General features: G+C 46.7%; 1 protein-coding gene across 1 annotated transcript in view; it reads left to right on the forward strand.

The window, feature by feature from the left end:
- Positions 1–14,990, forward strand: part of LOC100447686 (neuroblastoma breakpoint family member 12) — a 2,265,351-nt gene that overhangs the window by 1,706,757 nt on the left and 543,604 nt on the right.

Genomic DNA, 14,990 nt, shown 5'->3' on the forward strand with positions numbered 1-14,990 from the left:
TACTCGAGAGGCCGGATCTCTTGAGGCTGGTAGGCGGAGGTTGCAGCGGGCCTTGATCGTGCCACTGCACTCCAGCTTGATGACAGGGCCAGAGCCTTCCTCAAAAAAAAAAAAAAAAAAAAAAAAAAAAAATTATATGATTGTAACTAAAAGTTTATTTCCACTTATTCTTTTTCACATTATTTTTCACTGCCTAGATTCTGAGATTCTTGCATACTGGGCCTTTCCTATGTTGGGGCTTCTTCCCGGTACTTCTTTCCTGCAGTAGAAAACATTGTGAAAGAATTCTCCAGCCTGGCTCTCAGAGCCTAAGGAGCATCGCGTACACGTGATTACAGTCCCCAAGACCAGAGACGAATGTCCGGAGAGAAGAGGGTAACACAGAGAGGAAGCTCACCTCCTTGTAGTTGCAGTGATTTCCGGAATTGTGAACATTAGAAAAGTAGAGACCCAGCTACGTCTTTACCAAAAACAATCAGGAACTTTTCCTTAAGGAACATAAAAGATGTCATGCGAGTAACACTAGAAGATCCTGGGCCCACTGTACCTTTTCTTCATGTCGTGTGAATTGTAGGCCAACTGTTAAAACAAATATTACAAACGAGTGAAAATCACTCAGCCTAGAGGTACCCCTTTGGTGCTCAGCAGGATCTGAGCTCAACTCACTAGTGGGAGACTAAGAGAAGCTCAGGGCCTTTAACCTTTAAAAATTACGAGGTCCCGGGCGCGGTGGTTCATGCCTGTAATCCCAGCACTTTGGGAGGCCGAGGCGGGTGGATCACGAGGTCAAGAGATCGAGATCATTCTGGCCAACATGGTGAAACCCCGTCTCTACTAAAAATACAAAAAGTAGCCGGGCGTGGTGGCGGGCGCCTGTAGTCCCAGCTACTCGGGAGGCTGAGGCAGGAGAATCACTTGAACCCGGGAGGCAGAGGTTGCAGTGAGCGGAGATTGCGCCATTGCACTCCAGCCTGGGCATCAAGAGTGAAACTTTGTCTCAAAAAAAAAAAAAAAAAAAAAATTATGAGAAAGCCGGGCGCGGTGGCTCAGACGCCTGTAATCCCAGCACTTTGGGAGGCTGAGGCGGGTGGATCACCTGAGGTCAGAAGTTCGAGACCAACCTGGCCAACATGGTGAAATCCTGTCTCTACTAAAAATACAAATTAGCCAGGCGTGGTGGCGCCTGCCTTTAATCCCAGCTACTCGGGAGGCTAAGGCAGGAGAATCGCTTTAACCCGGGAGGCGGAGGTTGCAGTGATCAGGCCATTGCACCCCAGCCTGGGCGACAAGCGCAACACAAAATAAAAATTGCGAGGAAGGCGGGCTCCTGTGACTCGGCCTGCCGAGTGCCTGGGATTGCAGCCGCGTGCCGCCACGCCTGAATGATTTTTGTATTTTTGGTGGAGACGGGATTTCGCCGTGTTGACCGGGCTGGTCTCCAGCTCCTGGCCTCGAGTGATCTGCTTGCCTCGGCCTCCCGAGGTGCTGGGATTGCAGACGGAGTCTCGCTAATTCAATGCTCAATGGTGCTCAGGCTGGAGTGCAGTGGTGTGATCTCGGCTCGCTGCAACCTCCACCTACCAGCCTCCTGCCTTGGCCTCTTAAAGTGCTAAGATTACAGCCTCTGCCCCGCCGCCACCCCGTCTAGGAAGTGAGGAGCATCTCTGCCTGGCCGCCCATCGTCTGGGATGTGAGGAGCCCCTCTGCCCGGCCGCCCTATCTGGGAAGTGAGGAGCGCCTCTGCCCGGCCGCCCATCGTCTGGGATGTGAGGAGCGCCTCTGCCCGGCTGCCACCCCGTCTGGGAGGAAGTGAGGAGCGCCTCTGCCCGGCTGCCCCGTCTGGGAGATGAGGAGCACCTCTGCCCGGCCACCCCGTCTGGGAGGTGAGGAGCGCCTCTGCCTGGCCGCCACCCCGTCTGGGAGGAAGTGAGGAGCGCCTCTGCCTGGTTGTCCCATCTGGGAAGTGAGGAGCGCCTCTGCCTGGCCGCCACCCCGTCTGGGAAGTGAGGAGCGCCTCTGCCTGGCTGCCACCCCATATGGGAAGTGAGGAGCGCCTCTGCCCAGCCGCCCCGTCTGGGAGGTGAGGAGTGCCTCTGCCCGGCCTCCCCGTCTGGGAGGTGAGGAGCGCCTCTGCCTGGCCGCCACCCCGTCTGGGAGGAAGTGAGGAGCACCTCTGCCCAGCTGCCCCATCTGGGAAGTGAGGAGCGCCTCTGCCCGGCTGCCACCCTCTATGGGAAGTGAGGAGCGCCTCTGCCCAGCCGCCCACTCTGGGAAGTGAGGAGCGCCTCTGCCCGGCCGCCCACTCTGGGAGGTGAGGAGTGCCTCTGCCTGGCCACTCCGTCTGGGAAGGGAGGAGCGCCTCTGCCCGGCCGCCCCGTCTGGGAGGTGAGGAGCACCTCTGCCTGGCCGCCACCCCGTCTGGGAGGAAGTGAGGAGCACTTCTGCCCGGCCGCCCCGTCTGGGAAGTGAGGAGCGCCTCTGCCTGGCCGCCACCCCATCTGGGAGGAAGTGAGGAGCGCCTCTGCCCGGCTGCCCCATCTGGGAAGTGAGGAGCGCCTCTGCCCGGCTGCCACCCCGTATGGGAAGTGAGGAGCGCCTCTGCCCGGCCGCCCCGTCTGGGAGGTGAGGAGTGCCTCTGCCTGGCCACCCCGTCTGGGAAGTGAGGAGCGCCTCTGCCCGGCCACCCCGTCTGGGAAGTGAGGAGCGCCTCTGTCTGGCCGCCACCCCGTATGGGAAGTGAGGAGCGCCTCTGCCCAGCCGCCCCGTCTGGGAGGTGAGGAGTGCCTCTGCCCGGCTGCCACCCCGTCTGGGAGGAAGTGAGGAGCACCTATGCCCGGCTGCCCCTTCTGGGAGATGAGGAGCACCTCTGCCCGGCCGCCCCGTCTGGGAGGTGAGGAGTGCCTCTGCCTGGCCGCCACCCCGTCTGGGAGGAAGTGAGGAGCGCCTCTGCCCGGCTGCGCCATCTGGGAAGTGAGGAGCGCCTCTGCCCGGCCGCCACCCCATATGGGAAGTGAGGAGCGCCTCTGCCTGGCCACCACCCCGTCTGGGAAGTGAGGAGCGCCTCTGCCCGGCCTCCCTGTCTGGGAGGTGAGGAGCGCCTCTGCCTGGCCGCCACCCCGTCTGGGAGGAAGTGAGGAGCGTCTCTGCCCGGCCGCCCCGTCTGGGAAGTGAGGAGCGCCTCTGCCCGGCCGCCCCGTCTGGGAGGTGAGGAGCGCCTCTGCCCGGCTGCCACCCGGTCTGGGAGGAAGTGAGGAGCGCCTCTGCCCGGGCGGCCCCGTCTGGGAAGCGAGGAGCGCCTCTGCCCGGGCGGCCCCGTCTGGGAAGCGAGGAGCGCCTCTGCCCGGCCGCCCTGTCTGGGAGGTGAGGAGCGCCTCTGCCCGGCTGCCCTGTCTGGGAGGTGTACCCAACAGCTCCGAAGAGACAGCGACCATCGGGAGCGGGCCATGAGGACGATGGCGGTTTTGTTGAAGAGAAGAGGAGGAAGTGTGGGGAAAGGAAGGAGAGATCAGATTGTTGCTGTGTCTGTGTAGAAAGAGGTGGGCATAGGAGACTCCATTTTGTTCTGACTAGGAGAAATTCTTCTGCCTTGGGATGCTGTTGATCTATGGCCTTTCCCCCAGCCCCCGCTCTCTGAAACATATGCTGTGTCAACTCAGGGTTAAATGGATTAAGGGCGGTGCAAGATGTGCTTTGTTAAACAGATGCTTGAAGGCAGCATGCTCTTTAAGAGTCATCACCACTCCCTAATCTCAAGTACTCAGGGGCACAAACACTGCAGAAGGCCGCAGGGTCCTCTGCCTAGGAAAACCAGAGACCTTTGTTCACGTGTTTATCTCCTGACCTTCTCTCCACTATTAGCCTATGACCCTGCCATATCCCCCTCTCCCAGAAACACCCAAGAATCATCAATAAATTCTTCATAAATTAAAAAAAAAAAAAAAAAAAAATTGCGAGGAAGGAAAAGAGGGAGTGAAGAGAAAGAAAACTGGGGTGCATGCATTAATGTGTTGCAAGCTAACTTTATGAGCGAGAAAAGAAAGCAAATGCGGGCTGGATACCGTGGCTCAAGCTTGTAATCCCAGCACTTTGGGAGGCTGAGGCAGGTGGATTGCTTTGAGCTTGGGAGTTTCAAAACCAGTCTGGGCAACAGGGTGAAATCCTGTCTGTACCAAAAATTACAAAAAAAAAGAAAGAAAGAAAGAAAGAAAATCTTAGTGAATTGTGTTTGCCATATTGTACTTTCAGCTTTTCTGTAAGCTTGAAGTTTTAAAAAATAAAAGGTAGAGAAAAAAATGAAACAATCAAAAGCCTCCCCTTCTGGTCTTTTTTGGTCAGATGACCCCAAGTGATGAATTCTGTGCCCATGAGTTCAAGCAGAAAATTTTAAAAGCAACCCCACTCCCCAAACACACTCTTACATCAGAAAATACTTTTGATAATGAATTAAAAAATGGAAAGATTGAATCATCAATGGTATGTGTATATCAGCAGGGCCTGACAGAAAAAAAAAAATGGATGGTGAGATACGGAGTTTGGGGGGATTATCGTAGTTGTTGTTTTGAGACAGGGTCCCACTTTGTTGCCCAGACTGTAGTGTAGTGCTGAGCTCCTACCTCAGCCTCCTGAGTAACTGGGACTACAGGTTCCGGCCACCACACTCAGCTAATTTTGTGTCTGTGGTAGCAGAGATACTAGGCCTCACCATATTGCCCAGGTTGGTCTCAAACTCCTGGGCTCAAGCCATCCTCCCACCTCGGCCTCCCAAAGGCTGGGATTACAGGCATAAGCCACGAAGCCTGGTCTTGTTTTGCTTTCAAAGTCAATGTTAAAACGTTGTTTAAGAAACGTTGTTTAAATCTTCCACTCATCCAGTCTCCACTTTTCTATGGGTTTAAATGCCGTGAAATAGGAAGACGAGTAACTAAATGCTAGACATTTATTTTCACAAAGACAACAAGAATTCTGTTGTCATGTCACCAAGGAGCCTAACAGAGCCCACTTCCTTTTACTCCAGCTGTTTTCACTGGACCAAGGCTGAAAAACAAAAAGCATCTAACCTTCAGAACAACATCTCAGGATCTTACCCAGGGTGGGGACAAGGCAGCAGAATTTATTTTTCTATGTTGCAGAGGAAATCAGCCTCCTGTTTTGGTCAATAGTACTTTTTCATCAATTATTCTGCCACCTGCTGGTAATTTTTTGTTAAGAAAGGACCGAGGAAGGACAGTATGAGCTATGGGAGCTAGCCACTTGTCTCAACATCAAAGCACCAGAAGGAATCTGGTCAAAGCACCAAGACAGGATTAAGTCTCCTCTTCTTGCCAGTAATGCATACCTAAAGGTGGATGAGGAAGGAGTGTGGCTCATTCGCTTCACTCTGAGTTCTATTTTCCCTTTTTTTTTTTTTTTTTTTTGAGACAGAGTCTTGCTCTGTCGCCCAGGCTGGAGTGCAGTGGCGTGATCTCAGCTCACTGCAACCTCCACCCCTGGGTTAAAGTGATTCTCCTGCCTCAGCCTCCTGAGTAGCTGGGACTACAGATGCCCATCACCATGCCCAGCTAATTTTTGTATTTTTAGTAGAGATGGGATTTCACCATATTGGCCAGGCTGGTCTTGAACTCCTGACCTCAGGTGATCTGCCAGCCTCAGCCTCCCAAAGTGCTGGGATTATAGGCGTGATCCACCGCACCTGGCCTATTTTCCTTTGTAAAAACATTTACAGATCATGTGCCAGACTAGGTATTGAAAATATAAAAATACACCTAGACTGGGTGTAGTGGCTCATGCCTGTAATCCCAGCTACTTGGGAGGCTGAGGCACAAGAATCGCTTGAACCCCGGAGGTGGAGGATAGGGTGAGCTGAGATCGTGCCACTGCACTCTAGCCTGATGATAGTGCGAGACTCTGTCTCCAAACAACAGCAAAACACTTAAAGAGCTGAAAATCTAGTGTAAAACCAAATAAACAAGTGAATAAAAGAGAATGGATCAGGGAGGACTGAGTAGATGTGATCTTCCCTCGTCCTCCTCCCTGGACATTATATATAAAACAACCCTAAGAAGACTGAAATGTGGCGAGAAGGAGGTAGACCAGCTAGGAGCCCCAGAAACAAAGGCAGGACACAATGCTGATTTCTGTGGACTTTCTTTTTGCCTCATATACCCCATACTTGGAGCTGAAGAAACCAGCAACCTGGAAATCCCAATAGGAGCAGCCTAAAAAATCCCTAACAAAACCCTGTTCTCTCTAGCCAAAGGATCAGGAATGAGGCAGTCTAGCAAAACAGAAAACTTTTAGACAATAATTGCTCTATTCCAGCCAAATGCCACAGAAACAAACTGTAGCTTGTCCTCTCCTATTCCAGCAAAGACTGAATGGGGTGCCTAGACTTCCACCACCAGCAAGTCTATTAGGAATCATCCCTCCCTTTCCTGTTGGGGTGGTAGCAGAAGAAACTTAACAGAGAGTCAGGACTTTCACCCAAACTCAGTGAGTGGTAATGAGGCTACCCCCTAAGGAAAGAATCAGTGAACTGAAAGAACAGTACAAATTACTCAATCTGGGTCAGGCACAATGGCTCACGCCTGTAATCCCAACACCTTGGGACACTGAAGCAGGCAGATCACTTGAGGCCAGGAATTCAAGACCAGGCTAGCCAACATGGCAAAACCCTATCTCTACTAAAAATGCAAAAACAATTAGCTGGGCGTGGTGGCGCACACCTATAATCCCAGCTACTTGGGAGGCTGAGGCTTAAACCTGGGAGGCAGAGATTGTAGAGAACGAAGATCATGCCAGTGCACTCCAGCCTGTGCAACACAGTGAGACCCTGTTTCAAAAAAAAAAAAAAAAAAACTCAATCTGAAAAACAAACAAAATAGACTGGGGGAAAAATGAGCGGAGAGCCTCAGGGACTTGTGAGATTATAACAAAAGATTTAGGCCAAGCACGGTAGCTCACACCTGTAATCCTAGCACTTTGGGAGGCCAAGGCGGGCAGATCACGAGGTCAAGAGATCAAGACAATCCTGGCCAACATGGTGAAACCCCATCTCTACTAAAAATACGAAAAATTAGCTGGGCGTGGTGGCGTGTGCCTGTAGTCCCAGCTTCTGGGGAGGCTGAGGCAGAAGAATCGCTTGAACCCGGGAGGCGGATGTTGCAGTGAGCCAAGACTGCGCCACTGCACTCCAGCCTGGCAACAGAGCGAGACTCTGTCTCAAAAAAAAAAAAAAAAAAAGATTTAACATTTGCGTCAGCAAATTCCTGGAAGGAAAAGAGGAAGAGAACACGACAAAAAAAGTACCAAAGGATTTGGTACAGGGATAAACCTACAGATTCAAGAAGCTGAATGAACTCCTAACAGGATAAACCCAAATTACTTCAGGCCAAGACACATTGCAATAGTTTGGATGTTTGTCCCCTCCAAAACTTATGTTGAAATTTGATCCCCAATATTGGAGGTGGGGCCAAATGGGAGGTGTTTGGGTCATCAGGGTGGATCCCTCATGAATAGATTAATGTCCTCCCTCACCGGCAAATATGTTCTCACTCTTAGTTCTTGCAAAGGCTGGTTGTTAAAAAGAGCATGTCACCTAACCTCTTTTCTTTCCTCTTCTCTTGCCATTGATCTCTGCCCAAGCCAACTTCTTTTCACCTTCCACCACGGTTGGGAGGAATCTGAGGCCCTCACCAAATATAGATGCCCAACCTTGAACTTTCCAGCCATCAGAATCATGACCCAAATAAACCATTTTTCTTTATAATTACCCAGCCCTCAGGTATTCCTTTATAGCAACACTAAATGAACTAAGACACACATCATAGTCAAACTGCTGAAGGCTAAAGACAAACAAAAAATATTGAATGCAGTGAGGGGAAAGCAATTTGAATAAAAGCAGATTTCTCTCTCTTTTTCTTTTTACTTTTTTTGTTTTGTTGGGTTTTCTCCCATGTTCAACCAAGTTAGAAAGCCAATTTCTCATCAGAAGCCATGGAGGCCAGAGGGAAGTGGCACAAAATTGTTCAAGTGCTGCGGGAAAAGACTGTCAACTCAGATTGCTATATCCAGTGAAAACATCCTTTAAAAATGAAGGGGGTATGATTCAACAACAAAAAGACAAATAACCCAATGAAAAAATAAATATATGAAAAAATGCTCAACGTCAGCTGGGTGAGGTGGCTCACGCCTGTAATCCCAGCACTTTGGGAGGCCAAGGTGGGCAGATCACCTGAGGTCAGGAGTTCAAGACCAGCCTGGCCAATATGGTGAAACTATACTAAAAATACAAAAATTAGCCGGGTGTAGTGGCACACACCTGTAGTCCCAGCTACTCAGGACGCTGAGGTAGAAGAATTGTTTGAACCCAGGAGGCGGAGGCTGCAATGAGCCGAGATTGTGCCACTGCACTCCAGCTTGGGGGACAGAGTGAGACTCAGTCTCAAAAAAAAAAAAAATGCTCAATGTCATTAGTCATTAGGGAAATGCAAATAAAATCACAATAAGATACCACTTCACCACCAGAATGGCTATAATTTTTTAAAATGAAAAATAACAAGTGTTAGGATAAGGAGAAATTTGAATCCTCTTGTATTGCTGGTGGGAATGTAAAATGGCATACCTGCTGTGAAAAACAGTTTGGCAGTTCCTCAATAAGCTAAACATAGAACTAAATATAGAATATGATTCAGTAATTTCACTCCTAGGTATATACCCCAAAGAACTGAAAACAAGCACTTAAAAAAATACTTGTACATGCATGTGGATAGCAGCACTATTTATAACAGTCAAAAAGTGGAAACAATCCAAATTCCATTAATAGATGAATGGCTAAATAAACTGTGGTATATAAATACAATGGCATATTATTCAGGCATAAGAAGGAATGAAGTATTGATATATACTACAACTTGTATAAGCCTCAAAACATTATGCTCAAGAAGCTAGACATGCAGGGCATGGTGGCTCACACCTGTAATCCCAGCACTTTGGGAGGCTGATACAGGTGGATCACGAGGTCAGGAGATCAAGCCCATCCTGGCCAACATGGTGAAACCCCATCTCTACTAAAAATACAAAAAAAAAAAAAAAAAAATTAGCTGGGCATGGTGGCACGTGCCTGTAGTCCCAGCTACTTGAGAGGCTGAGGCAGGAGAATCGCTTGAACCCGGGAAGTGGAGATTGCAGTGAGCCGAGATCGCGCCACTGCACTCCAGCCTGGCCACAGAGCAAGACTCTGTCTCAAAAAAAAAAAAAAAAAAAAGCCAGACACAAAAGGTCACATAGTGTATAATTCCATTTATATGAAAGTCCAGAACAGGTATTAATAAATCTAGAGAGACAGAAAGCAGACTGGTGATGGCCAGAGGCTGAGGACTGACTGGCTAATGGGTACAGGATTTCCTTTTGGAGTGATGAAAATGTTATGGAACTACATAGAGGTGATGTTTTGATGGTTGTACAACATTTTCTTTTCTTTTTTTCTTTCTTTTTTTTAAGACGGAGTCTCGCTCTTGTCACCCAGCCTGAGTGCAGTGGCATGATCTCAGCTCACTGCAACCTCCGCCTCCTGGGTTCAAGTGATTCTCCTGCCTCAGCCTCCCGAATATCTGGGATTACAGGCACATGCCACCACACCCGGCTAATTTTTCTTATTTTTAGTAGAGATGAGGTTTTGTCATGTTGGCCAGGCTGGTCTTGAACTCCTGACCTCAGGTGATCCGCCTGCCTCAGCCTCCCAATACGCTGGGATTACAGCCATGAGCCACCGCACCCCGCCGACAAAATTTTCAAGGTACTAAGTGCCACTGAATTGTATACATTAAAATAGTTAAAATTGTGAACTTTATGTTGTGTGTATTTTACTACAATAAAAAATAATGAAGGGTCCAGGTGCGGTGGCTCATATCTGTAATCTTAGCACTTTGGGAGGCCGAAGCAGGCGGCTGGGAGGTGGAGGTTGCAGTGAGCTGAGATCACGCTACTGCACTCTAGCCTGGGCAACATTGAGCATTGAGTAAGACTCCGTCTAAAAAAAAAAAAGAAGGGAAAATCCTAGCAGGATTTTCTACAGATACAGACAAGATTATTACTATTACTATTATTATTTCCTTTGAGATGAGGTTTCACTCTGTCACCCAGGTGGAGTGCAGTGGCGGGATCTCAGCTCACCACAATCTCCACCTCCCAGGCTCAAGCGATCTTCCCACCTCAGTCTCCAGAGTAGCTGGGACCACAGGCGCATGCCACCACATCCAGCTAATTTTTTTGTATTTTTGGTGGTGACAAGGTTTCACCATGTTGGCCAGTCTGATCTTGAACTCCGGAGCTCAGGCAATCCACCCACCTCGGCCTCCCAAAGTGCTGGAATAACAGCATGTGCCACCACCTTGTTTTAAAAATCTGTAACTTAGACTGGGCGCGGTGGCTCACACCTGTAATCCCAGCACTTTGGGAGGCCAAGGCGGGCGGATCACGAGGTCAGGAGATCGAGACCATCCTGGCTAACACAGTGAAATCCTGTCTCTACTAAAAATACAAAAAATCAGCCGGGCGTGGTGGCGGGCGCCTGTAGTCCCAGGTACTCGGAAGGCTGAGCCAGGAGAATGGTGTGAACCTAGGAGGTGGAGATTGCAGTGAGCTGAGATCACGCCACTGCACTCCAGCCTGGGCGACAGAACGAGACTCCGTCTCAAAAAAAAAGACAAGATTATTTTAAAGGTTATATCAAAGGCAAAGAAGCGGACATAGCTAAAACAATTTTTAAAAATAATTAAATGAGGCCAGGCACGGTGGCTCACACCTGTAATCCCAGCACTTTGGGAGGCCGAGGCGGGCAGATCACTTGAGGTCAGGAATTGGAGACCAGCCTGGCCAACATGGCGAAACCCCGTCTCTACTAAAAATACAAAAATTAGCCAGGCGTGGTGGTATGTGCCTGTAATCCCAGCTATTCGGCAGGCTGAGGCAGGAGAATCACTTGAGCCCGAGGCAGGGAGGTTGCAGTGAGCTGAGATCATGCCACTACACTCCAGCCTGGGCAACAGAGGGAGACTGTCGCAAAAAAAAAAAAAAAAGAAAAAAGAAAGAAAGAAAGAAAAGAAAAAAAGAAGATAAAAAGAATTACATGAATTAAAGACTGTGTGGTATTGGCAGAGGGATAAATATACAGATCAGTGAAACAATATAGAAAACCCAGTAGTAGACCCACACAAATATACGCAACTGATTTTTTTTCTTTTTTTTCCAATGAGAAAATGCTAAAACAAGCAAAAATTCATGAAGGGACATCTCATCAAAGACGATATACAGATGGCAAACAAGCTCATAAAAATATTTTCTACATCATTAGCCATAAGGGAAATACAAACTAAAACCAAAATTAGATATCATTACACACCTATCAGAAGGGCTAAAAAATAGTTGATGACATCAGCCAAGTGCAGTGGCTCACACCTATAATCCCAACACTTTGGAAGGCTGAGGGGGCAGATCACTTGAGGTCAGGAGTTTGAGATCAGCCTGGCCAACATGGTAAAACCCCATCACTACTAAAAATACAAACAGTAGCCTGGCATGGTGGTGCACACCTGTGGTCCCAACTACTTGGGAGGCTGAGGTGGGAGGATCCCTCGAGCCCAGGAGGTGGAGGCTGCAGTGAGCTGAGATCACACCACTGCACTCCAGCCTGGGTGACAGAGTACGACTCTGTCTCAAAAAAAAAAAAAAAAAAAAAAAAAAAAGAATCTTTGTTGGTAAATTCCTTCAGGTTTTGGTGTGTTTGAAAATGTTTTACTTATTTTTAATTCTGGAATAATATTTTAGCTGAGTATGGAAGTCTAGGTTGGCAGTTATTATCTCTTGGCTTATCAGAGCCACACCACAACTGTATTCTCAACAAAAGAGAGACGACACACCACTCTGCTACCACAAAAATGACCAGATAATCCCCTCTTCAGACTAACATGAGTAACTAATGCTTTTTTTCTCTTTACCAATTTGGGTTATAATCCTCTTGCTTCCTAGACAAGAATCATTTAGACACCCAATCACTGAAACGCCCCCACTTCTTAACAATATTCAATCCCAAATTAGTCCTCATTCAGAGTTTTAGAGACTAGGAAAAAACAAACAAACAAACAAACAAACAAACAGCAAAATCAGCCCTCACTATTCTAAACTGTAGTTCAGAAATATCCAACAGAAGCTGAAACTCTATAAGAGGTTCCTTTTAACCTCTCCTTAGGGAAATGGACCCATAATTCCTTTGGGACATTCTCTCCCTTGCTACAGCAAGCCAGTAGATTTAACTTTTTTGACTACAGATTTGTTTCCAGTGGTGTTTAGTTAATGAGCTTTGACAAAGATAATGGTCAAATTTCTCCAATATCAATTGACTATGTGAAGAACACACACACACACACACACACACATATTTGTGTGTGTGTGTGTAATTCATACATATTTATATAAGAACATATTGGCAGGGCGCAGTGGCTCATGCCTGTAATCCCAGCACTTTGGAAGATCAAGGTGGGCGGATCACTTGAGTCCAGGAGTTCGAGACCAGCCTGGCCAACATGGCAAAACCCCATCTCTACTAAAAATACAAAATTAGCTGAGTGTGGTGACGCATGCCTGTAATCCTAGCTACTCAGGTGGCTAAGGCATGAGAATCACTTGAACCCAGGTGGCGGAGGTTGCAGTGAGCCGAGACCGCTGGGTGACAGAGGGAGACCCTGTCTCAAAAGAAAAAAAAAGGAAAAGAAAAGAAAGAACGAACCCAGGTCATTTGTCCTGTAGAGTATTCACAAAGTCTGAATTTGCACCTTTGAGGTACCATTTAATGTCTCGTGTATTTCCTGTAAATTAGTAGTTAGCTCTAATCAGATTCAGACTGAAGTTTGTTTGTTTGCTTGTTTGTTTTTGGTATGGCTACTTCATGCAAGGTGGAGTTATGTACTCTATGATCAGGAAAACATGTTTATCTCTGCTTTCATCATAAGTAACAGCCACTGTTTTTTTGTTTATATAGAGATGGGGCTCTTACTATGTTGTCCAAGCTGGTTTTGAACTCCTGGGCTTAAGCAATCCTCCCACCTCAGCCTCCCAAAATGCTGGGATTACAGGTGTGAGCCACTGTGCCCTGCCACAGTCACTGTTGACCATTGCCTAGATATATTAATTCATTTGGGTTTACAAAATGAAGATATTCTAATTATATTATCCCTTCTTCAATTATTTACCGGAATGCTTCTATAAAGAGAAATTTCCCCCTCATCTTGAGATACAGTTCCCATAAGAAAACCAGGATAAATACTTGATTCTTTCCAATTACTAGCAGTTTTTAAAATAATGAGTTGATCTGCCAGCATTCTCCAACAATGACCAATGGGTTTGTATTTTTAAGTATCATTGTGAATTCATGGATTTAAACATATTTTATGAATTTCAATCCATTGCAGATAGTATCCATTTTGATACTTAAATTGTCCCATCTTTGGCCAATGGGAACTATTCTAGTTGGCTCCTAAGTTCTTTTGTTACAATCCTAACGCTCTTTGAAAGCTTCCTTGCCTATCTTGGACAATACCTGCCCCAAACCTGAAATCAGCCACTTATCCAAGGAGTTGTTGGTTGGTTCCTTTTAACAGAAAATGGTGTTTACATAGCACAATTTGAGTACTAGAGGTGTTTATTTTTACTGGATCATTGTTTCCAGGCCTTTTTAGGGTAAAGCTAGGAAAATTTTAAGGATAAAATAAACCATGAGCTCAGAGTTATATTTGCAATTTAAATTCAGAATTACAGAGTTTTCTCTTAACTTCATCAATAGTAAATATGTATCTCTTTATTCCACACTAAAAATTCTGGTTCTCAGAGATACCAACATTATTAATCATTTGTTTTATCTCATAACTAAAATAATCTCAGAATAACAATACCAACACTATCACTATAATATGGCTATTTAAAAATATTTTTGCATTTATTTTCCGGCATTATAGTATATCCCACTTGGGCTGTCATAGTCAAATTATTATGTTTTAAAGTCACTTGAATAGTTTGGTTAGATGCATTTTACATTTCTATAATGAAACTGCTTGTGATATGTCCTCTAATGGTTGAGAGAAAAAAAATATTTGTCTCATATATATACCTGAGAAGAGTGCTATGAAGGCCTCTAGATTCTGTATTAAAGTAGTCAACTGGTAAAGATGGCTTAGTGATTGTGTTGGTTAATACTGAGTGTCAATTTGATTGGATTGAAGGATACAAAGTATTGATCCTGGGTGTGTCTGTGAGGATGTTGCCAAAAGAAATTAACATTTGAGTCAGTGGGCTGGGAAAGGCAGATCCACCCTTAATCTGGGTGAGCACAATCTAATCCACTGCCAGCACAGCTAGAATAAAAAGCAGGCAGAAAAATATGAAAGGAGAGACTGGCCTAGCCTCCCAGCCTACATCTTTCTCCCATGCTGGATGCTTTCTGCCCTCGAACATCAGACTCCAGGTTCTTCAATTTTGAGACTGAGACTGGCTCTCCTTGCTCCTCAAGCTTGCGGACAGCCCACTGTGGGACCCTGTGATCGTGTAAGTTAATACTTAATAAATTCCCCTTTATATATGTATCTACCTATATAGATATCCATATCTATATAAATATTAAAAAATCTAGAGAGACAGAAAGCAGACTGGTGATGGGCAGTCTAGATGGCTAGATAGATAGACATGGATACAGATATAGATCACTATATACATATATATAGATCTCTATATAGATAGATATAGATATAGATATATGTCCTATTAGTTCTGTTCCTCTAGAGAACCCTAATACAGTGACCCTATTTGGAATCGGTCCTTCTGTTAATTTCACTTGGCAAGTACTAAAAGATGATGATCTCAGATACGCCTATGGCTGCAAAAACATGACATGGCTCTAAATCCCTTAGTTGCAGTATCTCTTTTCTTTTTTAAGGGGGGTGGGG

This window comes from Pongo abelii, chromosome 1 (genome assembly GCF_028885655.2).
Source record: "Pongo abelii isolate AG06213 chromosome 1, NHGRI_mPonAbe1-v2.0_pri, whole genome shotgun sequence".
NCBI classification, from domain to species: domain Eukaryota; kingdom Metazoa; phylum Chordata; class Mammalia; order Primates; family Hominidae; genus Pongo; species Pongo abelii.